Source organism: Patagioenas fasciata, chromosome 7 (genome assembly GCF_037038585.1).
Source record: "Patagioenas fasciata isolate bPatFas1 chromosome 7, bPatFas1.hap1, whole genome shotgun sequence".
NCBI classification, from domain to species: domain Eukaryota; kingdom Metazoa; phylum Chordata; class Aves; order Columbiformes; family Columbidae; genus Patagioenas; species Patagioenas fasciata.
Window position 1 is genome coordinate 20,747,052 of NC_092526.1, and position 26,096 is coordinate 20,773,147.

General features: G+C 40.1%; 1 protein-coding gene across 4 annotated transcripts in view; it reads left to right on the forward strand.

The window, feature by feature from the left end:
- B3GALT1 (beta-1,3-galactosyltransferase 1) overlaps positions 1–26,096 on the forward strand; it is a 193,308-nt gene that overhangs the window by 159,007 nt on the left and 8,205 nt on the right. The window contains exon 4 of one of the 4 annotated variants that reach the window (XR_011739987.1): positions 1,362–15,534. The exons of the other annotated variants lie outside the window; for them this stretch is intronic. The gene's annotated coding sequence lies outside the window, so the exon portion shown is untranslated. Of the gene's footprint in view, positions 1–1,361; positions 15,535–26,096 lie in introns of those variants that run through there. 4 annotated transcript variants of the gene reach the window in all.

A 26,096-nucleotide genomic window follows, 5' to 3' on the forward strand; every position in this document is an offset into this window, starting at 1 on the left:
TCAACCAGTCTCACAGGACATCAGCTTCTCTGGCTAATAACTCCAAGGACCCCAAGCCTTGTATTCATTCCTAAACTTGTGTTGCAAATCTGGAAATTATTTCACACCTGAGCAACTTTATAAACCTCTATGATGTAGTTAAACCCAGTGAGGTGGAGTTGGCTGCGCTGGTCACGCACCAGCACCTCCCTGCGCGCCCGCCATGGCGCTGCCACCAGCACCCGCCAAGGCCCGCCTTCCTCCGCGCTGGCCAATGGACAAAGCAGATTTCACAGAGAGGCGTTCTGACTGGCAGGCAGACACAAAGCTGCCACCGGATTGGCTGTCAGGGCCTTCCTCCCCTGTGGTGGGAGCAGTGGTCCCTCGGCCCGGCCCTCCCCAATTCACGGCAATGCCATAGTGACTCATTTTTGTTGTCGTTCTCTCTCACTTTTTGACAGCAATGCCCCTCTTATTTTGTATGTAGTCAGCACAGAATCACAGCATTAAACTATTTCTAGTTAATGCCACATTCTAGTTCTGGTTTTATTTCCAGTTCTGTTGGAGAGATCTTAAATTCTAATCAATCTCCCTTGATGGGATTTTATTTTTAATTCAGGAATATATTCTTACTTGGTCCCATAAACATCTTCCACTTTTCTTCTACATACAGAGTCTACATTTAGGGCTTTAAACACTTGATATCAGCCTGTTAAAATGAACAAGTCTATAATCTATAATTTAGACACCATTCTAAAAAAAAATCCTCCCTGTTCTGGATGGCTAAAACCTACATACAGCTTCACAACTGCTGTCTCTCAAAAAATTAATTTTCAGGGCTTTGCCATGAGCCTTTGCAGTACTTAAGACAAATGCATTGTATTACTGAATCCAGCCCTCAGGAATCTTACTTCATAATAAATCAAACCAAGAACCATGCTTTCCTGCAGGCCCACTAAAAACATGGATAGAAAACTAATTAACAGCTTCACGAAAACAAAGTCTAAATTTTATATGACTAGAGCAATATATAGAACAGTATTAGCGTGTTTATAACAATTAAATGGAAAATGCAGATGACAAGAAAGCACAAATAGCCCTACGGTACAAGGACAGTCGACGACAAGCAGGCAAAATTAACTAATAAATTATTGCGCAATGTTGTCATTTAATATGTAGCTGTCAACTGCTTCAGTTTCATTTTGTCCAAGGTCTGGAAAGTGAGGTCAAGATCAGTTTCTGCAGCTTAATTCAGAAAAAAAAAAACCTGCTGTAATATCACAGACCTTCTAAAAAGTGAGCATTTCTGTGTGCCGGGTGGGCCCTGATTTTCTGCCCCTTCTCTTGAACACGATAAAGTCATTTGCTCTAATTTGTTCCAGGTGGCTGTGGTCCTCCCACGAGGTCACAAACGGGGAATATAACTCACCAGACACATAACCACCCCGCTCACCTGCCGCTGTCCTGTGACCAATACAACTTGTTTACAAGCAACCGCAAGAGGCAACTGCATCGATCTCTGTCTGCCACGAGAATCCTATTGGAGAGTTAAACCTGAGCACTTGTAGGAAAAGATACAAGCTTTAGGATGGGGAGGAGAGGGACATAAAGGGCATACTTGGTATTATGGGCATTGTAACTGACTTTTGTTTTTTCCTCATATCATCAACAGTGCTCATGCACCTGAAAGAAGGTAAAGGTTTTCCCTGAAAGCTGCAACTTTAACCCATGATTTCCTGCATTTCTAATGTGTAGGAGGATGTGTCTGGTTTTATCGTTGTTGCTTCGCGTGTCCTCACAATTCACATTCATTTCAACTAACGATGGCCAACAAATCAGTCCGGGAGCCTGATCTGAGCTGTGAGCCTGCCAGATCCGACTGCTGGGTAGAAGGGTCAGCTAAGAAATCCAGCCAGAGAAACACAGAATTTGGCTGCATAGAGCAGGGTTTCACAGGAAGGCTGCTGTTTGCAGGAAATATAACTATAGCAGTCTGGCCTCTCTACCTGCCTGGGAATGAACATGGCCCCCCGGCACACAAACACCGGCCCTCCACAGCTCAAGCTGTTCACGTTTGCCTCTAACTTCACACCTCTGAGGCTCCTGAGTTGTTTTAGCCGTGTTAGATCAGATTTCCTGTCTCTGCTGTGAATGCCATTCTATTTTCATCCAAGCAGATGTCCCTAAGCTCCTCTTGATCCAAACAATTATAGAACTTATTTTTCTTGTGGTCAAGCTACTTTTTCCCTTTGATCCATTTAACCAGCCTACATTTGCTCTCTGTGAGGTGAAAAGCAGAGCTGTGGCTGGGAAATTTATTTGCTCTATGATCCTCTGGAAAAAAATCAGTTGTCGTTGTAAACCTGTGTTTCTCTAGCATGCATTTAGAAAGGCCCACACAGCTTCTGAGAGTGAAGGAGAAAGCAGTCAGAGCCAAAGGGCACCATGTTCCACTTTTTGTATATACAAATCATGGGGCAATACCACACACCCACTCACTCACTGAAAGGTCCCACAGTGTGGGAGGGGTGAGTCAGAGCATATGATCTGTCCAAGTTTTTTCTATGCATAATATTAATATCTGCATAAATACTCCGCTGATATTTAAATTAGATATATATTTTCCTACACAGAACTAAACTCGTGAAGAAGAAGAGATAAACATGCCTTTCTATTGAGCATCAACATTTATGCCAGTAACTTTTGGCACACCACCACCAATCCATCTTCATATCTCAGTATGTTTTACCATAAGTTACACCTTAGACCAAATACACTTGAGTTTCTGAGATCTGCACAAAATCCTCTTCTCACCACTGGAGGGAACCCTCACTTGCTATACCCACATTCACCCCAGACCGCTCTGTCCCTTGGAGGCTACCAGCTCCAGACCACTGCCAAGCACCACTTCCTAGAGGCTTTCTAAGCCTTCTTCACTTTATCATAAGGATATTGTCTCCACTGCCCCAGGGCATGATGCAGCATCTACTTCAGTGAATTAAAACTTCAGCAATAGTCTAAGATCCGGCTCTGACTCAGGACAGGTAGGTCTAGTGGGTTTAAGAAACTGGTCCCTTCTTTGGAGTGCCTAATAAATCACAACTGCTAATGGTGGTCTGTACTTCTGGGGAAAAAAAAAAAGGTATCAGATACCCTAGAAGCTGGTCTTAAAAATGTACCTGTAGGTGACTTTTCATACTTGGATAGGGTGTTAGAATCTGAAAATATAATCTTCCATTTTTTTCGATGTGCGACATCAGAGAGTAAAGAGAGTAACATCAAAAGTCAAGTCTTGTGTGCTCATCTAATGCAGATAAACATGTACTGAGAATTGTGTAAATCACAACCCTCTTCATTTTTAGTTTAAATTATGATGATGATGTCACTGTTCTGGTATTTTATTATAAAACGTTAACTTCAGCCCATATCTGTGTTCAATAAGAAACAATCTTACAAAAATAATTTTACTCTCTTCAGCTATTTTTCTTTTAAAATTCTGTTTGGCTAAAATTAATCCAACAGTCTTTTACTTCGGCCATTAGACAAAAACTGCTTTCTTCTTGTATGAGATGCAGTACCAGATCTCAAGTTCTGTAATGAGATGTAATGAGGTGATGAAGATGCAATGAAGGAACAGGCCCAAAATTTCAACACTAGTAGGTGAAATTTTCTGTAAAATTCCTGAGCGCTCAAAGTTTCCTATTTCAGCTCAATGCATATATTATAACTCAATTTTATTGAGACTTTCACTATGTTCCCAGAAACATTCAGAGCTGTAATTTGCCATTTTAGTCTAAATGGAAGAAGTACATTTTGCTCTCGCTTGACCACATAACCTCAATGACTTCAGTGAAACAAGGCAGCATGAGACCAAGTCTAATTGCAATTACAGTGTGTATATAAGAACACTATATTTGCTATTTCTGATACAACAACATTTTGAAGTGAGAGGTCAAGGCTAATCTTATTACATTAGAATATAAAGATAAAATTGTTTAAAGGAGCAGGAAAAACATATTGCACATAATTGAGTTCTGCTTTAGGGTATTTTATTTGCTAACATTTTCCATTTGGTACTTACTAAACTATCAAGTTAACAAAAAATAATAATACACTACCATAGTGCTGTGTTTTGGGTTAAAAGATGGCTACAGCATGCTATAGTTCTGCTGTTTAATTTAAATCAGGTAATGTAAAAGGAAATTTTGAAACTCCTTCTATAGAAAAAGAACATGTAAAGGCACCCTATATAATAAACCAATAAAGCAGTGTTCCAAAACAAATGTTGGAATACTAAACAATCAGTGAAATTTAGGCTTGCTGGTACTCCAGTTAAAGGATATAACTGCCTCGAGCTCTGCAGGAAATCTTTAGAGGTTGAATTTTCACATCCCCGCACCCATGTTTTGAAGAGCGTGCCCCAGCAGCTATTCCACCTCCTCCTCAGCCAGCCCTCAGTCCCGCTTCGAGGCACCACGCTGCCCTAACAGCGTATCACGGATCGCATCCAGATCAAACCAGTCACGATATAACAGTTTCATAAAATCACAAGTTCCGTCTTTACAAAGTCCCCAACTACCAGACAATACCGTAACCATATAAGAATATCTGCATAGGCATTTTACATTACTACTCTGCAACATAAAATTAACAGTCTTTCTAAATAATGAAGTGTCTGTCACGCTTTAGTGATAGGAAATCTCAAAAAAGCCAATGTCAGGGAACACCCTCTCCCTTCCCCACACACACATCTATTTAGCTGGTGCTTTCCAACCACGGCACAGGAGATCACAGCCTGGGAGCGAGGAGAAGAGCAGAACAAGTCATTCTACCCACCATGCTTCTGAGTCACAGGGGGTGAGGACCCCTTTAGGAAGGAAACTATAGGAGGGGCTGAAAGCAAAGGCAATTTCTGCTCTGCGAGAGGGCAATGCAGGGCACAGCGGCAGACCTGACAGCTCCTGCTGCTCCAGAACGCACAAGACAAGTCCTGTAATTGGGGATCCACAGCTTTGGGGGATTTGTCCTTGCCCATTCTACAGCACTGATGCAAATCCACATGGAGATTTAGATTACTTTGTTCTCTTCCCTATGCTTTCCATTAAACCATGTTTGCAGAGGATTAAAAACAGCTGATAAGTAAGGCTCCAATGATAATGTCAAACAAACATTCAAAGTGCTTTAGATAACACATGCAGAATTTAGACCCATTTTCCTCAGACAGAATCAGAGGAATAAGGCAGGTCACAGTGAGGGCAAGTCAACTGGCAGACACAACTTCAATTGCTTAGAGCAAAAGAGCTGGCACTCAGCTTTCCCTGCCCACGCTCTGCATTGCAGCCACCTGGTGGTGACGGGTCACCAAGGGGAAACAGAGGGAGTCCAGGTCTGTCAGAAAGACTAAATAACATACTCCACAGTTCCATCGGTCTCCAACTTCGCAGCCTTCACCAAGAAACAAGGGCAGTTTTATATCCTGAAAAGCAATGACACTTTCATACTAGCAAGTTAGAAACTAAAAAGAATTATCTACATAGCCACATAGCCTTTCTCTCAGTCCTTCAAAACCGCCTGGCCCTGAAGGAGAAGACAAAGATTTTTAAAATATGAAAAGTTACATCTCAAGCTTGGAGTTTAAATGATGTTGTATGCTGAAATGCCATGATTTCTTTATCAGAAGGTTTAAAAGAAACAGGTCCCCAGTGGCTTGGGAAGAACACCTGGCAAGGGTTGCTCACTGAATTTTGTTCCAGCAGAGTTCTGATCGGTTTGAGGTGCAATACCGTTGCAATTTGATGAAGGTGGACTCCAATTTTGATTCTTGAGAAAAATGAACATTATTCTATCCTTTTTTGACAGAGATAGCAAACACTGACAGCACAGTTGTTGGAAGAGTGTAGAATATTCCCAAATTCATGACCAGATGGTAAAAGTGATCCAAAAGATTGTAGAAGGAGGAAATGCCTGTAAACTCACTCACTACAGCTGACTGCAAGCGCATGACAGATTACATTTTCTGATGCTTTTCCAGACGAGCTTTAAAATCCTGAAGTGATTTGATGTAATCTATTATTGGAATAACAACACAAGCATCATTAGAGACGTGTATTTCGCAAAATTGAAAGGTTTAAAAAGCACAGCTACTGCACAGAATTTGTGCTACTTTATTTGGCAATCTATTTGCAGATTTGTCACTTGCACAGCTGTCCCCAATAGGGTCATTTCTGTAGCAAGCGTAGGGTCGTTTGTGCTTGAGGATGATATGAAGTTTGCAATAGCACTCCAAAAGCATTCCACATTATAAAATCACTCAGCAGAGTGATTTTCTTGCTACGTGAGGTGATTGGATAGTCTGCTCTGAAAAGCTCAATTTCACTTCTGTTGAAATGCCTTGGCTTCTTGTATGGAAGATGTGTCATCTGGTCTGTCATTAATGTTCTGGAGAGGGTAGAACTTCTTTTCTCTTTAACGATTATCATAAAGTTCACAAAATTGTTTGTTTCAAACTACCTGAAGTTTGAGATTCTAAACTAGAACTTGATGACAGAAATATCAGTGCTCTGTTTGACATTGGCAAGGACATCTGGGAGCTAGGGAATATTAAACAAACGTCCTATTACACCTGTCTTATGTGGAGGTTCATCAAATTAGTAGCTCATAGCAACTAAAAGCAATCAGCTTGACTTTTAGCTGGTGACACATCTCTCCCCTTGGCCCCTGGGCAGCAGCAGAACTTTCAGTGTTAGCTTCACAGCCTGGATGAGCAAGAGTCTAATACAAAGAGAACATTTAGATCAAAACAGAAAAAATGAAATAAAATGCTCTAAATAAGTACTGGAGATATATTTGCATTAATAAGCACTTTTGGACAATTATTTCTACTATTTATGTCCTGTACTACCTGCCGGCATCTTATCAAATGAGATCCTATTAAATCAACTTATATCTCTGAACTTAAAAAGCTCACAGACTGATTAAAAAAAAAAAAAAAAGCGAAGCAAAGCAAATTACCTAAAACTATAAGTGGAGAGGAGAATATGCAAGGTAGGAAGGACAATGGGATCTAATTAATGAATTTTCTAAGTAAGACTCAGTTTATATGGAGAGGCAACACTTTTTGTGAGACAATATTATACAGCAGACAAAAGAACAGACATGGTTTCAGGCACGCAACACCAGCAAGGCCTGAGAAAGAAGCCTAAGGGCAGCTTGCAAACAAATCTCCAAGTTGAAATTAATTATGGTAATAATTTATATAATTTCAAAGAAAAAGCACCTTTGGAGAAGAAGGGAACGTTAGCAAAACGCAAGATGATTAGGTCCTGTGGGATAGGCTTGACAGATAACCAATTAATTATTGTCCTTGGAGCACTGCAGGTGTCTTACACGAAAAAAGCAATGTGCTGTAAAAACAATACGTATTGAATACATGATTTATATCCAAGAGTCTTAAGAAATTTCTTTTCCAAGCTCATCTTCCATGCAAGGATGACATTAAAAATGAAGCTGTATTCTCACAACTATACACTTTTGTCTGTTCTCACATATTTGAATTCATTCACTCAGTGCACAGGGGTTGTTTTATTTTCTCTAATGAGTTTTCCCAGGGACAACTGATGCACTAGGTGAAGTCTGTTAAATCCTCGAGATCCTGTGTGTAGGGGCCACTCCATCACAGGGAGCATTTATTGTAGCAGCTTTTGCATCTATTTCTTGGCTGATGTCTGCTTTTTTAGTATATTTTAGTCTGCAAGAACTTTCTGACGACAACAGTGGCAACAACAGCAGGTTGTTAGAAGACAGGGAGAGGGATCTCTGGAAAAAATTATTTCACTGTATGACCTACTGCCAGGAGAAATTATAATTTAAATATACTCAGCATCTAGTTAATTCACCTGCTGTTTTATACCAATGTAAAAGTCAAACGAATTACATTCTTGCTAACGGACTTGCTTAAAACAAATTGGATCAAAATACAGATATTTATACACCGCAGTCCATACAGAATGCATCTCAGGTTTTATTCTATTGCAGTTTTTCAAGGAACTTTTAAAAGGAAGTATTCCCTCAGACAAAAATATACATTTCCTTTGATACAGAGGTTTCCTCCCCACACCCCTACCCCATATTTTTGTTCTCTTGAAAAAGAATGAATAGATTTTTTTGAACAAAAGAAAACTGGGCAGTAGTTTTGCCACAATAAAGGAGGAGTTGAATGGAAGATACAGCAAAGCATAAGAAGTGTAAAAACAAGCCTCCTGGAAATCTCAGCATCTCATCTGAACCCATACTAGTCACAGAAGCAAAGTTCAAGATTATTCCAATGGGAGTTGTGCCTGCATAAGGATAATGAGACTGGAAATGTATCTGAATAAGAAATAGACCAAGTTTTAGATAATTACCTGATAGCAGAGCTTTTAAGAGTAAAATGAGGCATTTTCTTTTGAAGTTTTAAAATAATTCTAAATCTAAAACTGTATCTATCAACTTAAGTAATGTTCTGTTTATTTCACCTTGAAGCTGTGTTTTCAAGAAACCAAACAAAAGACACTTTTGATCAGTATTCCCTGATGACTGAACTTGATTTCACATTTTTAAACATAGATCTTTGAAATCTACATTCAAATTTCCAAGTTTTAGTGATATCCCTTTTTGAAAAGTTGAGGAAAAATTATTCCAAGAAACATAACTTTTCCAAGAGAAATGTAAAATGAGTGATGGGGAAACCTTCATTCTCATGCCAGTGACCTTGATCCTCCTGGAATGCTGCCTGAGCAATAAGTAATGGCAAGGAGCCCATATTAGTAGTCATGCATTTTAAGCAACTGGATATGGCATTAAAAAAATCTGTATTCCTCAATTCAATTTGGAAAAACTACTAATAGCAATTTAAAGCAATTTTACGTATTGCAAACCACACAGAAAAAGGATTCTGCATTCATTACTACCCATAAAGAACAGGCTCTTCTGATGGCTTCAGAGGTTGAAGGAGACAATGTTCCCTGGCGGTGTGGCTTTGGGGAGGCTGGAGAATGCCTGAAAAGTTGTGCAAACACACTGACTAGGTCACAGCAGAACTCAACTTCAGCTATACCATGCCCATGGTTTTTCAAACCTGGTATGGAAAAGCCTTTTGTGGGAAGCATGTGCAGATATGTCCAAATAATTACCTGGAATTTATACTCCGCATTTGCAGTTTTAAGAATTTTGTTCAGAATAGCATAGCTAAAATATAAGACTCCAGTATGTTTAGTATGGTTACTACTGAAAACAAAGCAGCAAAACAAAACAGCTTTCATAGGCTGTTTTTTTCCTGATTATTTTTTCAAGCCAATGGAAACAACTGTTAATTCAGAGCTCAGACAAACTGGGCCCCCCAACTCTGCTACAGAAATTTGAAAGGGAGACTTGTATAAAAGACAAGGGCAAGAACCCTGGTTGTGCGACTGACAGTATGATCAGGGCTTCTACTTTACGTAACATGTGCCAGCATCGTCAGTGCTAGATCATGGATGCGGGTGGTTTTCTAGCAGACAAACACTATCACCATGAGCATGTACATTAGGCAACTGCTGGGTACGTTTCTTTTGATAATTTCAGCGGCATCTTTGTCTCAAATCTTAATTTTAAAATCTGGAACTGTAATTTGTCAGAGGGGTGTTCAAGCTTTCTTTAAAACCATTACACTTTTAATGATAACCTGCTGGCACTAAAGAAGCATTTCCACTGAATGTTTTATTCAACAAGACTTAGGAGATAGTTTTGTCAGATGTGCTTCCTGTGATCCTTTATTACACTGTATCTTTTGATACTTGAGTGGAAAAGATAGAAAGAAGGATGAAGGTCAGTGAAACAGGAGAAATATAAAACTCTGCTGTCACTATTCCTGTTTTCATATTGTCCATCAAAACCACAATTTGAAAATGGCAGATAACACACAAGTTTCATTTTTATTTTAATAACTTAACTGTATGATATTATAATAATAACTATGCAGCATATTTATCATGAAGAACAGGGATTCTAGTCTGACAATTCTAGATTACTGTTCTTTGTACAGGGAATTCAGCATGAATTATGCAGTTTATGCCATCTGGTATTTTCAAGGGAACCTCCATATACGTTAGAAGACAAAAGTAAATATTTAAAGGTTTGGATCTCAGATGAGCATCTTAGTTTCTGAGACTGCAATAGAGAGCTGTAAATCTTAAGTAAATGGGCACCCTTTCTCCAGTTATTCAGTGCTTATATCTCTAGTCATGATAAGAAATGAAAAATGATATATTTAATAAGTATTTCAAAGCTTTTAAGATGCTTAATTTTAAAAATTAAAACAACCTTTTCACATCTAAATATGTTCAAATCTAAATTAGTGTGATTTTCGAGGTTCCATTCATACCAGAATTCTGATCATTAATTTTCCCATCACTTCAAGCGATATCCCCAATAAAGAAGACGCAAATCTTTATCTAAAGCCTGAAAATATTAAAGTTGCACCAATCAACAACTATTGCAACTATCTAATGAGCTGTGACATTGGACTGTATGTGTTTACTCTTAGGTGTGTCGCAGCATCTCCACTATTGACACCGTCCACCTTAAAGAGTCATTTCCTCAGAAACAGATTATTTCTCTTCCCTCTGCAGACTCGATGTAGCAGCTGACACATCAGAGCTGTGTGTGCAGTGGCTGCTGCAGCTTAGTTGTCTTTTAGGACAATCTGTGAGTGACTTTATCTTGACTACTTATGGGTCACTTCTGCGCTGCTTGTAAAGCATAACAGATGACAGAACACAAAACAGAAATCCATCAATGGGATTTTTAAAACTTTGTTTGGCTTGTAGTCTGCTTGCTATTTATATAGTTGTTTTTCTAATGCAGAGTAGAGACTCTAAAGGCCTTACCTTGAAAAAAATAGTGTTCCTATTAAAATGCTTGAGAGCATGAAAGTCTCGATCTGAACACACCCCAGTTCCTTACTACCATTTGTTGTTAAGCTGAGCTCCTGCCATAGTGCCAGCAAAAGAAGAATGCAGCATCTTGCTCCTAAAAAAGGTGTTACAGAAGTGATAAGTAGACATGCTGGGCATGGATGAGGCTTAGGGTGCTGACGGGACAGAGGCAATAATAAGAATTTTGAAAGTAGCAACAGGAATTACTGCACAATCAATTGAGTTGAAAACCGCTAGTCCTCTTTGAGTTAGCCACCACTTCTTTCAGTATTTACTAGATATGATAGAGTATACAGGGAATATAAAATTCCCATCATATGTCAAAACAGGAAAAGTTAAAAGTTTATGTGCTGCATCTTCCTTAAAACCAAGAGCTGCCACTGCTAAATCCAGTCTGTCAACATTGAACGATTAATCAGTCAAACAGCATATAACCTTTATCAGAGAAATAAAGCATTGCATGTTGTGAGATACAAACAGGCATTGCCCAGGCACAGGAGACAGCCAGGCATCAGTGGGACTTTCAAATGACATCAGTAAATGAGCCTTTCCTCAGAAGACATGCTGGATTTCTCAGGTTTGGAGTCCATGGCCATGCAGTTGCTGCTGATCTGACATTGCTATATGGCCTGGTAGGAAGCTGCAGATGTACAGCAGTTAACCATCCTACCGTGAGACAACACAGCAGTCATAGTAAAGAGACCTGTTTCTTAGGACTGTATCTTACATATCGGTCTAGGTTCTATTCAAAGTATCAAAAAAAAAAAAAAAAAACCAAAAAACAAAACAGGCTGGGAAACAAACTAGAAACACACTGTGGAGTCATTTCGGAAGTATTTAATACTATTTTGGGTGCCCTTCAAGAAGACGCTAAGCAACAAAAAGCTGGCAAACATCACAAGACCCATCCCACTAGAGAAGAAATGGAGATGACAGCAATCACAGTAGCACAAGAAGCAGCCTGAAACTCATTTATAGATTTAAATGTCAAAACCGTAACTGGAAACCGTATCAGTATGTGCATGGGATCTTGGAGCAGAGAGAAGTACAAGTAGCAGAAAGGAAGAATCTCTCCTCAAGTAACCTCTGACAACACTGGTTCTGTACATGCTATTTACACTGGGAGGCCCAGGCAGACTGCAGTGGCCCTCACAAAAGCAACAGGACGGACAGTCACACTCTGGTCAAAACCCCTTTCATTAGCCACTGAGAAAGCACCACGCTTCAAGCTGCCAGCAAGTTCTGGGTCCTTCTAGCAGACTTCAGCAATAGACACCTGGGCTAGGTTTGCTCCTGGAAGGTCTTTTCTTATGCACTGGGATACAAACAACTGCATTGTTCAGGCAAACCCTCAGGCAAAGTCTTTCTGATGACATTCAATACAAGATGGCATCTGTTCAGGGCAAGAAGACCCCAGATGACATTATCGGGCACCAGCTGTAAAGAATTCCTCCCAAATGTGATGCCTATAATTAAATGCCCCATGTAGACAGAATGCAAAGCACCAAAATGAGCTGTATGCTCAGTTTTAGGCATCTAAGAGTACTTCTGCAATCACCTTGTTCTTGCTCATCAAGTCATTAAATTGTCTGATATCCAGTGGACATCAAGAAAAAGTTTCCATCAAGCAGGAGAGGAAAGGGTATATTATTAGGCTGCATACAATCACAATTAATATAAATATCCCATGAGCACCTCTTCTACCACTCATCGCCCTTGAAAGTTTGGGATTGTTCCAAGCCATGAAAAAACACAGAGAAGTTTAACTTATATGTATGTGTGCCCTACCACTTGAGGGACACAGAACTGGAAAATTTTATTTCAGAATGCACACTAAAATATAATGCTATCTGCATTCACATTAATGCTACCCTGAGCCTGTGCAACTAAAATAATTATTGACTTTTGAAATCTTAGCACAATTATCGTGCTACAGTTGCTTCCATCATTATTTAAATAGTTCATCCACCACTCCTCTTTAGATGAGATCAAACACATGGCCATTCATGGGGAGCTTTAAAGATGGTTTTACATGACCAGTTTGCAAGTAAAGGACAATTTACAGTAAGAAAGAGCAGGGAGGGGAGAATTGCAATGACACATCTGAACCAAATAGTGCCAGGTATGGTGTTCTCTGGTATCTTCAGTCTAATGAGACAGACATATTCTGTGAAGCAGAAGCAAGCTGCAGTGGTCTGTTATGCAGCAGGTAACAATAAAAGGTGTAGCTTATTCTGGAATAAGACCCATTCAAGTCCAATTAGAAAAGTGATAGTCTTGGGTATAATGATAGAAATAAGCTGTTTTCTGTAAATGCTTTGTTTCATCAAGTTTGCAAAAGCATCTGATTACACAGCAGCAGATTTAAGATATAAAATTCAGCAATTCTTGTCTTCTCTGGAGTAATTGCTATGAAAATTCTTTCATCTAGATGAGTTGAGCTCTAAATGACTGTTAGACTAACACTGGACATGCAATCACTCTGAATTCTTCACTAATAATAATACCTGCAAATTACTTTAGCTCTGACCTTTACTATCACAATTTAAGTGAAAGTACTGAGCATTTAAAGGCAATTCTAGGATGGACTGGATCAAAAATTGTACCTATAGATAGTTAAAAATAGAGTTGACAAGGTTTTAACTTCTGCTAGCTGAAAATATCGAAAAATAGTGATCCATGTGGTACATCTTTAGTTTGCCAACAGCTGCCATATCCAGTACAAGCTTTCCAGGGACTCTCCTGGATTTTTGGTAGGAAATGAGAGAACCAGGCTCCCCGGCTGCAACACAGACCTGCTGGGATGCTGCCCCAGAGCCGAGAGCAGCGGCACAGGGCCACGGCTGCTCTGGAGCAAACCTCCGCACAGGCTGTGCCCAGCAGGGCCACCGGCCTGGCCGCGATTCCCGCCTCTGGAACCTCCCAGGTGACTGGCTCCATCTTCTCCAGACTGAGGACTGGCGGGGTGAGAACGCCATGTGTAAAGCAGCATTTTAGCACTGAAAAAAAAAATCCTTTAGTGTGGTGCTGCAGCACCAAGATTGACCACAGCTTTCAGAAAGGAGTCATCCTGCAGATGGGAGGAGATAGTGAGCGTTGCAAACACCACCAAGACAGTGCCAAGCATTCACAGCACCCATTGGGTTCAACTGAGTGAACCCTGCGAATTTTGTATAAACCTTGCAACAAAGGGACAGTAGCTGTGCTTATCAGTGGTATTTTTGCTAGGTAGAAAGAAATGACTGAAACAACACACTACAGCAGGCTGTTAGTCTTGTGGTCCTGACAAAGCTGTATTGAAACAAAAATCACAGTCCTTAAAAAAAAGTTATTATTTCATTCCCTGGCATTTAATCTCAAATGTCAATAGTAGAGCTATAACAAAATGAGTTTAATAGGCTATGTGGGCACTCAAGATCAACTGTCAAATGGAGAAGAAAGGCAGAATTGAAATGCCCTGCTATATCCTTTTTCTCCACGTATTAGGTAGTTACAGCTAAAAAACATCTAAAAAATACCACAAAAGCAACTTCACTTCTCTCAGCAGGTTTTCAGAGACTTAAAGGAGATTCACCAACAGAGATGGTTTAATTGTTTTGGTACCTATTTTTCAGACTGGTTTTTTACAAGGACTGAAAAATGCATAATCCATCCTACAGAAGGTAGCCTGTTCTCTCTGAAGGGCAGTTTTCAAACAGCGTACTCCTATGGGCACTGTTATTTGATAGGGGCCTAATTTATGGATGGCATTCGAGGCTACAGATGACAGCTGTATAAAGACAACTCTCTGCAGTCTCTCCCTCCCTCCAGAACTTGAGATGCTGGAGCATGCAGAAATTTAAGACCCAGTTTGGTGTCTCTAGAGGTGTATACAGAGAGAGGTAGATGCCTTAGAATACATAATCTTGTGCTGCAGTCTCTGGCTCTGTGATACAAAGCAGACTTTTTGGTCTTCCATTTCATTTTATCTACAGGGGCGGCTGACAAATGACCCACCTCTCGATTCAATATATCTGCTTTCAGAAACTTGCAGTTTTGTTCTTGTCACTGCTGGTTTCATCATTCCTCAAATTAAAGATGATCTGTCTAAAGTTTTAGCTTCTTGACCAAGGCAACTGAGAAACCATTTTTTAATATATGATACCATCTGATGGCTTTTCTTCCATATGTGCCAGAGATAGCTATAGTTCATAGGTTGTTTCCAGTCAGACAGGATAATAATCTGGTATTGCTTGATGCAGAAAATCCTTTTTGTGGTCCATATACAGAGTACAGGACACCTAAAGAATGTTTGTAGATTTTGTCTGTTGTCATATCACTAAGATGCTGAAAATCTCATCTACACTCCTTCCAGACAACCTAAATTAGCAAACCTACTTACTTGGCTTGTCAGATCACTCTTAAAAACACTTCTTGTTTTCTGGAGGATTTTGCCATGTTTTATAGCTGATGGCAAACTGATTTACTTACATGTGTGTTTCATACTTGCTGTCATTCTGAAGTATTTAAAATATATTATATAATACTGAATATCCTTCTCTCTTCTGCGACATGGCAGAGACTATTTGTAGTAGTGTATTTAAAAGGTAGTGTATCACCATATTAAAATTGCTTTTATTATCATAAGTTTCAGTGCACTAATTTTAAGTCACCAGCATTATGGCTTTCTTGGATTGCTGTGGGATTGAATGAACACAGTACCTATAATAAAATGTGTTTATAACAGATAAAGAAGTTAAAGCTGAAAGATGACAGAGATGGTTGACTTCCCCCAACTGTTTCTGCCTCTAAAGCTCTCTGTACTGGAAGTTTTCTAGATTACTATGACTATGTTCTGTGTACATGCCGCTCTCATGGGGTGACGTTTTTCCTAGATGTGTGTAATCAGCCTCAAAGACCCAAGAGCCATCAGGTGGATCATTCTGCTATTTTGTCAGCTAGTGAAGGTGCAATTCATATCAGGTTTATTTTGGAGACGAGCATCAACAGGAGGAAGACCCAGGTATCAATTCAGTGCAAAACTATGCAACCTTTAGTTGGAAAACTCTCCTATCTATATTTTTGTATCTATTTATTATTATAACTTCATTTAGATGCAAGAAGTTATTTTTAAAAGTCTCCTGGGAAATCCCCAAATCAAAATGTGTTTCAAAAGATAATACATGACTTAGTCACAACCATGGGAGTAAATTTGCAAAGCCAAATAATTTCCTTTTAGTTTAGATGTATTAGAGAGAAAAAAAAATCACAGGCAAACCCAAAGCATTATTATTTTTTGCTGACCTGAGGGATTTAGCAACTTAGGTTTGAGGTAGAGAAGTAAACAAGGATGAGCTGCATATTGGCTCTTACCATCCTAACAGTGAACACTTTAACCAACATTTGGACTAAAAACATACCAAATTTCATCACTCTCAAAACATTTGGATGAAACTTGTTAATAGGTTTGGCCTGATGACAGAGGTTTGACCCTTCATGCAAGAAGGGCAGGAGCCTGATCAACAAGTGATTGATATGTTGCCTTCAAAACTGCAGCTTGGGATTGAATTTTGCCACAATATTATACAACTCTTGGCAAGAAACGAGCAGTCTATCCCTCGTTACACCAGCTGGAGAAGAAAAAAAAACAGCAAAAAAGCTGTGACACACACACACACACTGTTTTGGCAAAGGCACATGTGGGAGAACAGCCTACCTGAGCCAAGAGCTGTCTTCAGCTTCTGAAAAGAACCTGCCTGATTCAGAGGCTTGTGACAGTGCCTCGCTATGTTTTCATTTTACATCAAAATCAGAAAATCACATCAATCTTTCAAACAGCAGCACATTCTGAAATACTACACTATTCATGCCCTTTAAAGCTGCTATATGCACAAGCAAGATTTCTGTTAAAATCCAATTAAGTTTCCAGTTCATGTTTAAACTGATCTGAGGAGAGTCAGGGAATAGAAAGAATCACTAGGTATTGTGAAAACAAATGGAAAAAAAAAAAAAAAGAAAAAAGGGAGAGTTATCTTTTAAATTCTCAAGAAGCGCTTGAATTGATTTCTAAAACGTTCCAGTCTTCACCAAAATTTAAACCTAAATATTTAATGGGCAAACAAAGGCTTCTTGGTTTATTATTCATTTGCAATTGCTGCAAGAGGAAGTAAGGAGCTGTTTGCTTGGTCTTCTTCTTGCATAATGAAATCTTGGGGCTACAGTTTTCTGGGGCACCGGGGGAGCCCTGGGCTCTGATGATGACTTAAGGCAGGAGTGTGGCCATGAAAACTGCTCTGCCCTTTTTTGCCACATCCTCTCACTTTAAAGGCTCATGATGCCCCTTAGTTGTGCTGATCCAGGCTTTTGTCTGACTATGAGGCAAATTTGATTGGGAACTGATCTGACTAAAAATAACCATAAAGAACTAATAAAAGCATGGATATTTTTGTGGCAATGCCAGCTTACACACACATACTGTGGCTCTGATTTCCCAGGTGCAGACACAAAGAAATGTTTTCCATCTTGATGTCACTTGGTATTTCTCAGCTCCTGAAGCACTTGTCTCCAAAGGCAAGGCACAAACAGCCGAGGAGGGGCCAGGTGACGCCTTTCCTCCTGCTCTTACCCCCCTGCCCACAGGCAGGGACTGTCAGTCCCTCTCAGCCACCAAGCGGCTCCTGACGGCTGGGACAGCGAGGGGTGGAGAGGGAGGGAAGATGATCAGGAACAAGGGATAGGGAAAGTAAAAAAATTATTTGACATAAATAATCTCAATAACTTGCTATTTGGAGCTTAATTGATCCAGCCAGTAGATGGGGGAGGAACTGAAAAATGGAGCTCTTTTACCCAGTTTGTGCATATTTTTCACAGAATGAATTAATGCCTCACTGAAAAGGTGATTTGCAGTTGGCATTTCAGGCAGCCTTACTGCCTGGCTCTGGAATTATTCCCATTGTTGTTCACACAAAGGGAAAATAAACTCAACCACTTGGCTTCTTTTTCCCTGAAATACATGTCTAAGATCACAGCTTAGAAAGGAAACTAAATGGCAGATGGCAGCATCTTTGCAGAGTAAGTGCACTCTGAGCTACACAGACTGGCAAATTAATTTCTTCAAAGAAAAAGACAGCAGAAGAGAGAGTTTTTCTTTGAGTAAGAAAGAATAATAACACATTGAAGTTCTCTTTAAAACTACTGGGGCAGCTCTTAGTTGTGTTGTTACCACACAGCCAAAAGAAACAATCAAGAAATTACTTACATCCCTTTGCTTTGGGGCATTACTGTTCATGGCATCAGTAGCAAGAAAGGCTTTTAGAGAATAATTTGAAATTTTGTGCATTTAGATTGCTCGCCTTCCCCTCTCCTGGAAGTGCACAGCAAGGGGAGCCCTGACCCGCACAGCCCAGGCAGGACCTGCCCGTCCCCCTCTGCAGGGGCAGGGTTCAGCCTCACACCCCTGCCCCGCTCCAGAGGAGAGCGCTAGGAAATCAAATACTTTGTCCCAAGCAGCAGGACCAAGCATTACTGATGCTTGCGTCAACCCTCATGTTTCCCCACATTTTTCTATATGAGGAGAATGAGTCAGAGCACGACCTCCTCCCTCACTAGACACAAAGTGCCAGCAGAGACACTGGCTGTGCCACCTGTCAGACTCCCAGGTCAAGCCCTCGGTCACACTGCAGAGCGGTGTGTGTCCCTCCATAGCCTGCGTGATCCCGCAACAGCTGGCCTAACAGCTATTTTACTGCATTTCGTATCATTTTTGCTTTGTGTTGCCTTGGATATCAGAATAGCTGGGAAACAAACCGAACCACAGATTGCAGACTGCTTTAAAATCTCTTTTGTTCAAGAGATCTCTCAGATCACAATAATGCTGAAAGAAGACCGCTGAAAGCGAGAGAAGGGGTTTGGACATTGATGGAGACCTGCACAGTGCTTGAACAAGCTCAGGAGAATCCCTGTTGTTTCCAGCCATGCTATGACCCAAAAACCTTCCTCCAGAGAAGGTCTGAGTTCATGTTAGTTATACAGAAATCTCTTCTGATTCTACTCAAAACTAAGCACCCCCAAAGTTTGTAAAATTATCAAAAGGAGGGTTTGATCTTATGTTGCTTCTATGAGAAAAAGGAGTCTCCCAGAAGAATGTCTCTTTGTGAAACTGCTCTATTTAATTCTTACAACCCTGAGGTATGTATCAAGATTTGGACCCTTAACTTGCTTGGCAGATTTTATTGCCTTGTTACCTGCCTCCTTGGGGTATACAGCTGCTCAGAGAGCTTGTGTTTATAAAGCTCTTGAAAGTGCACAGATGGAGAGCTCAGAGAAGCAATCTATATTTTTACACTGTATATTCATGTACCCTCTTTCTCCTTAAGGCTTGGCCTTGAATACACGAATAACTAAGGTATGATATGATTCCCCTTGGGCACAGTGACAGAACATACTTACTGTCTATTACTTCTCAAAGTTGATTTCTACCAGTAGTACATTATATTCCTATCCAAGCAGAAGCCAATACATCCCAAAGAAAAGTGAGTGACAAAAAGAGAATTTTGTCTGTTGCGCAGCATCAGAATGAAGGCAGCCGGCCACCCCCGGCATCAGCGATGCTCGTGGCACAACGCACAAAGCAGAGCAACAGAAAGCACCGAGCGGAACCGCGAACAAGTTACTGCACAATCTTCTCTGGAGTGGCACTGCAATCGCCTGATTTCCCCATGCCACACTAGAGCCTCAGTAAAAGCCAAGCTGGGAGGAGGAAGACGACTGCTTTCCCCGCTTTTCAACTCTGAATGTGCCGACGCCATCCTTGACGTAATACTACTTAGCCTATGTTTTGATAAATCCTTTAACATAGACAATGACATTTACACCTATATCAGCCCGCAAGGGACCACACAATTACAGGTGGAGAGGCCAACTGGAGAGTTTCCAATTATTCTGAGAAGTTGCAATTGCAATGGTTACGCTTCCCTAGTCACACCAGGAAAAAGAGAAAGCAAGATGTACTTGCAGCATAATGAGCCCACAGAAATGGGCCCTGTTATGTTTAGGGAAAGAAAGATAAACGCACATGCACGCACATTTGGAAGACGTTTGCTTAGCTGTTTTCCTAGTTACCAACCACTACAAATACCCCTAATTAGAAAGACTCACAGAAAAAAGGTGTAAGAAATCAGAGTTAGTATTCCTGACTAGTCACACAGCTCTTCAGGATTTGAAATTTATGCTCCCTAGTGAAAACTTTAAAAGTACACTTGAAGGACATCTCTAATGACATAAGTGATAAAAGTGAGTCGAAACAGGAATTTGGATTTACTCTTTACCAGAATGCAGTTCTTCCTGCGGGTTTGTTAGATACGTGAGATTATCAGCCATATTCTGCCCCGCTGGGAGATGAGTTATTAACTGAGAAATTCTCACAAACTGTTCATCAATAACAGTTTGCAAGAAAACTTCCTCCATTTTTTCCTACAACAAGTCTCATAGGGCTCAAGTTAAACTCTGATATGAGCACTAATGGAAATGCTGTTAACTGGCTGCTTTCTCCAGAAACACTGAGGTTTCTTTCACTGAGACTAACAGACAATGTTCACAATTTTCATAAAGGGAATAAAGTGAAAAAATAAAGAAACATTCTTTTGGGGAACAGGGTGGACTAAGTAGGAATAGCTGATAACCCAGAATGCATTTACAGATTATAATAGCTAAGGAGGCAGCAACCATTTATGGTCCCAAACAGTATTTTTCAAACTCATGTCTCAGCTGAGGACACAATTTGCTGCACTTTTGAAACACCTTAAAAGAATGCGGAAATATTCACTCCTGTGAATTCACAAGGATATGTATTTACCAATTTACTACAGCTTGCGCTCCTTTATTTCATTCATAAAAAAACCTCAAGTCACTATGAGCCCATTTTTAAATCCCTGCCACACAAGATATGGCCTCTTGTGTTGAGTGTATGTTCTACGAATGCGTAAGTGTAACGTTGTGCAATGGTCCTTTCAACCACAAACTTCAGAAAACTAGATGCTGACAAATGTCTGTGAAATGCTCCATCTGTGCTAGTTGAAAGAGCCTGACACCACCTTGCTCTCAAATGTTAACAGCTTCGCAAAAAACACCCTCTTCTGCAGCTGAATTTTTTCTTGCTCAGTCTCCAGTAAAAGTAAGTTTTCATTCAAGTTTGAGCAAAACCCCATCTACCCTCTAGTTATGAAAAAGTGAAAAGAAACACATTTCCAGTCCTCATTGTAAAAATTACATATAGTTAATGGCCAGAAGTGCTGGCCCTGGGCTGTGCTGAGGTTGATGTGTGTGTGGGCAGATGCACCAGCTGCTGGACACACCAGTTCCTGAGCAGGAAAGCACCACTCCATGAATTTCAGGCACATGGCACAGCCAGTAAAATGTCAATGCAGCTCCTTTCAGTGCACAGAGGAGGCAAATCCCACTTTTCCCCTTTTCAGGGGGAAAGAGGGCAGAGGCAGCTGCAGGAGCCACCACCCAGCTCTGTCACAGCTGCAGGGACTTCTCTCTGCCAGATGCAAGGTGACGCCACCAGAAAACAATGCCCAGAAAAGTTCCCACAAACTGGAGAATCCCAGTCCTGACTAACCAGTTACCAAAGTAAAAAAGTGTACATCTAGGAAATGTTTTTCACATATTTGAGAATAAATCCTCTGGCTGAAGTATGGGGCATAATCTGCAGGATGAAGACAGAAGTCATTTGTTTGGTTGGGGTTTTTTTTATGTTACAGGTCTGTGAGAGACAGGTGCAATTTTGAAAGCAACAGTTTGCATTAAATCTATCACAACTACTTCACAAAGGGAATTAGAAACTTGATGCTTGGCTTATAAATAGCTCACAGTGACAAACACTTCACAACATAGCTTCACATTAATTACTGTAATGCAAACATAGACAAAACTGCACTGCAACCCGTTCCTGGATGGATAGCAAGGCTCTGGGACCTCATCAACATGGGGAATATTTCCAGAGAAAAGAAAAAAAAATGCTCATGTAGCCACAGTGTTACAGCATCCAACAATTTCCTCAGGTTTCTGATAATATCTAATGTTTTTTCTTAATCACAGGAAGTTGGAGCTTTGCTATTATCTGATCAACCTAAACTCACTGTTAACAAAAGTTTCTAGACTCATTACTATGGAACTAATGAGAAAATAATGTGAATGCTAGCTATTTTTTAGCCTTAAAAAAATTCTACCTCCATCATTCAGAGGTTAAAGATATGTATTAGTAACAATTACTATATAGGTGTCATACAGATAAGAACAAGATATGGAAGAATACCTCCAGTAATTGCCTATCAATAAGAGCTATGCTGTGAGGTTATAAAAATGTATTTATACACAGCAATAATCAGTGTTTCCAGCCTGAAGTGCCCCCAGTTTTGATGAGGTTAAAAGCAAAGTTCCCCAACCATCATGACAGATTCCTTAATGGACAGGTTCAAAACTGTTTAAAAACTTTTCCCAGTAAATCCAAAAGTTTTAATTGGTTGTACATTTCCTCCAGTGCCCCTGATATCATGTGAATTATGAGAAGTAGATTCATTATCCAGTTCAATAAGTTATCATCACCACAGACACTGTGAGTGTGATTTCAGGTGTTTCAATCTTCACGTAATCGTTACTCCTCCTTTTTGTGACAAAGATTAATTGAGAATGGCAGTGCCACTAGGGTAGGCATCTATATAATCAAGGCCACTGCCATTTATTCTTGGTGTCATAACCAGACCAGCGTTTCACAGGCATCGCTCTGAATACAAAGGAAATGAAACTGGAATTTAAGAAGGTTAAGGCAAGAACAGCAGTACATTTGATTTCAAACACTATTACTTGAAGGTAATTTCACCTATTGACTTTGGTAATAAATTATGTAAAATCTTTTCACAAGTAATAAAGATTTTGTTAAAGCAGTTCCAAAGGTTTTCCCCTTGGATTTTTTTTAAACAACTAAAAGCTGCTTTTTTTTGTCCTAAACTTTCATTAGATGCAAAATATTGTAACCGATTCGATGGTGACATGAGCTAAAGAACCTTGCTGTGAGATTTCACAATAGAGCACAGCACAATAGCTGAAGAAAATAATGGTTGTGGCTATGGTAACCCAAAGTGAAATATGGTATTTGCATCAGTTTATAACCATACTGAGATGCAATTTACATGTTACTGCTGTAACAGGCCATGATTGATGTAATTACAAATGACCTATCACAACATGAAGACAAAGTGTTTTTTAAAATTGTTTCTGAAAAGCATTCATGGGAAAAAATGCACAGATCTGACACTTGACATCTCCTGGGCAACTTAAAAAAAACAATTCTTCTTAAAATTATTCTGCTTTTTCAGTTTTCTTTCAGTTTAAGTTCTTTGTTTCTTTTTCTCAGCCCTCTAGTTAGTGCAAAGAATACGTGTTTAAAATGCCTGCTGCCAAAGTCAACAGCTAAACACCCATTAACAGTGGTATGCACTGCTCCAGGTAAATCACTTGCAACATCACTATAACAAGACGGAATTGCTGATTGGCACATCCCAAGTTCTAGTATTATTCTAAGTTGAGTAAGTCTAGCTATTAACCATTCTAGATTAATATCCGACCAAGCACGCCTGGTTTGCTAACATTTTAGAAACCCATCCGTTGTACAGATGGTCCTGAGGGTCTGGTCTGCCCTTTCATCTCCTTCCACATGGAGTCACCACAACTAGTGGAAATTCTAAAACCTGTATTTTCACAATATAAGACTTAGATGCGTTTCATAAAATTCCCTAATGCACAGTCATTCTAATATTTATTCATATTAGGAGCAGATATTAAATATTGAAAAATAACTTCTAAGTCACAAATTCATTTCCAGAGATCAATTCTTCAATTTAGTGATGGAATAGAGCATAAACCATCTGCAAATAAGCATTCATGGAAAGAGAACTGTTAGTATGAATGAATCACTTGTGCAAACACTTGCTTTCACATTCAGTTACTGCACAGGGTAGAGTCCATCATCAATATTTCTGTGAACAAGGAATGATTTTCTATGTACAAACTGCACATCTAAAAACATACCCTTATTTTCAGAAAACATTTGTCCTCGCTGTCTTTGAAGGAAGAGGAGGGAAGCCAGCCTCTTTTAACATATGACAGTTGGAACCCCACAAAGTGGAGGCACTGAGTTTTCTAAAAAAAACATGGAGCTGAAGCGAATGCTTGTACTTTCCTCCCCTCAGCCTGAGACTGTGGCTCCTGCATCTATTATAGTCCCTTTCCACAGAGATAATCCAGAGAGGACAGTCTTCCTTTGCAGCACTGATTTGGTTTCAGGTCCATTACACCCAGGCACAGCAAAAGCATTTGGAATATTTAAGAAACCATCAGATGAAGTTGCTAGAGAGGAGCCTGCAATCTCCTGTTAAATCACCTATGCCATCTGTCCAGAATTTCCCCAAGAAATTACTATGAAAACAGGCAAGAACATAACAGCATCCCCAGATTTCTGTGTAGATGTGTTCTTAGTGTTCAGGATAATTATCTTGTCAATAAGCCTCAGTAATAATCACAGCCTTTTCCTTGGGTAATTTAAGGACTTCGTAAATGGTGGAGACATTTCAGTGTATTGGTTAATATAAGGATGAAGGCCACAATCATAGACAACTCTTACAAAAATCTCTCTTCAGGGAAAATGAGAAGAGTTTGCTACATGAACTAAATAAGTTAGGAGCCAGATTCCCTCTCTTTTTTTCAGGGAAAGGAACAGGTACATTTTGGCAGAGATGCAGAGTTAACTTGACTCGTTCTTGATCTGCCTGACAGGCTCCTGGGGGTCGGGATGAGCAGCTGTGGCCTCCCTTGTCTTCTCAGCCAGGTTCCTCCCCAGGGCTCAGCATCCTGACAGCCTCTACCCAGCACCTACTCCGCCTCAGTGGCAGAGAGCAACAGGCTATGGATTACAGCTATGGCAACACGCCAGGCTTCCAGAGCTGTGCTTTCTATCCTATGTTTCCACCGCCATCTAGTTACATTAATGCAACTGTGCTTTCTTGAAAGAAAAATATCAACAGCCCCTCAGCAGAGACAGCAGCATTCCAAAACATTGGCAAAGTATTGCATTTGGCGAGTAATGTTTGCTGAACTCATTGATGTCTGCCTGAAAATTGCCCATGAACAGTTAGCAAGATTCTAAAACGTGCTCATTATCTGGAGGATTATTCTTGATGTGCAGTCAGCTCGTACAAGATGTGCTGCGAATACCCACGGTTTCCATCAGGTCAATTACTGGCAGCAGTTGCACAGCGCTGCCTTCCGCGCTCCGCCTGGGCGGCTGCTCTGGCTCGCACAGCGTGAGCCCTGAATAGCGCAATTAAGTGCACAACTTCAAGTCACAATATGGGAACACAATGCTAAATATTTCCTTTTTACAACCATCTACCCTAGCAAAGCTTAAGCCTTTGTTTACTTATAGTATGACAACCCAGTTGGGAAAAGGAACAAATTGAATTAAAACATTTTTGAGATCAAGGATCCAAGAGCTTAACTTTGCTGCTGCACTGCTAAAAAGATTTATTCCACCCACAGAACACAGCAAAGGAGGTGACACTTTCCTTTGCTTGTGCCACTGTCCCCGAACGTGACATAGCCTATCCCAACAGACAAAGGCCAAAACTGGCAGAAGCTTTCTGCTCCCTCTGTGAAGATCAATATCCTCCTGTTAGACAGCCTTCAAATATATTTAAACACCAAATTCAATAATATCTTAGCAAAACTTGAAAACAAAAAGGGTCACCCTCAGAATGACAATATACTGAATGCAGTATCAGGACTAGGAACAAAATATGTTAATGAATTTGCTACATATTTTAACATGTAAGGCAGCTTTTGAGATATTTACTCTTGACTAGGTTAAAAATGTTCTGAAAAACTTAAGAGCGAACTGCTAAAGGAACCACAATTACACACAGGCATTAAAGTGCTTTCAGTTGTTAACTGGATGAAAGTAGTGACCGTAGTTCACATAGTTTATTCCTCTTTTCCAAATAAGTAACTAACACGAAACTTTCAACACACTATAATTTGAGCACATCAGGTTTACATTCTGATTTCATTCCTTGGAACTGACGGCCTTGATACACAAGTCCCATATATTGCACAGCTGCAGAGTTTAGTTTC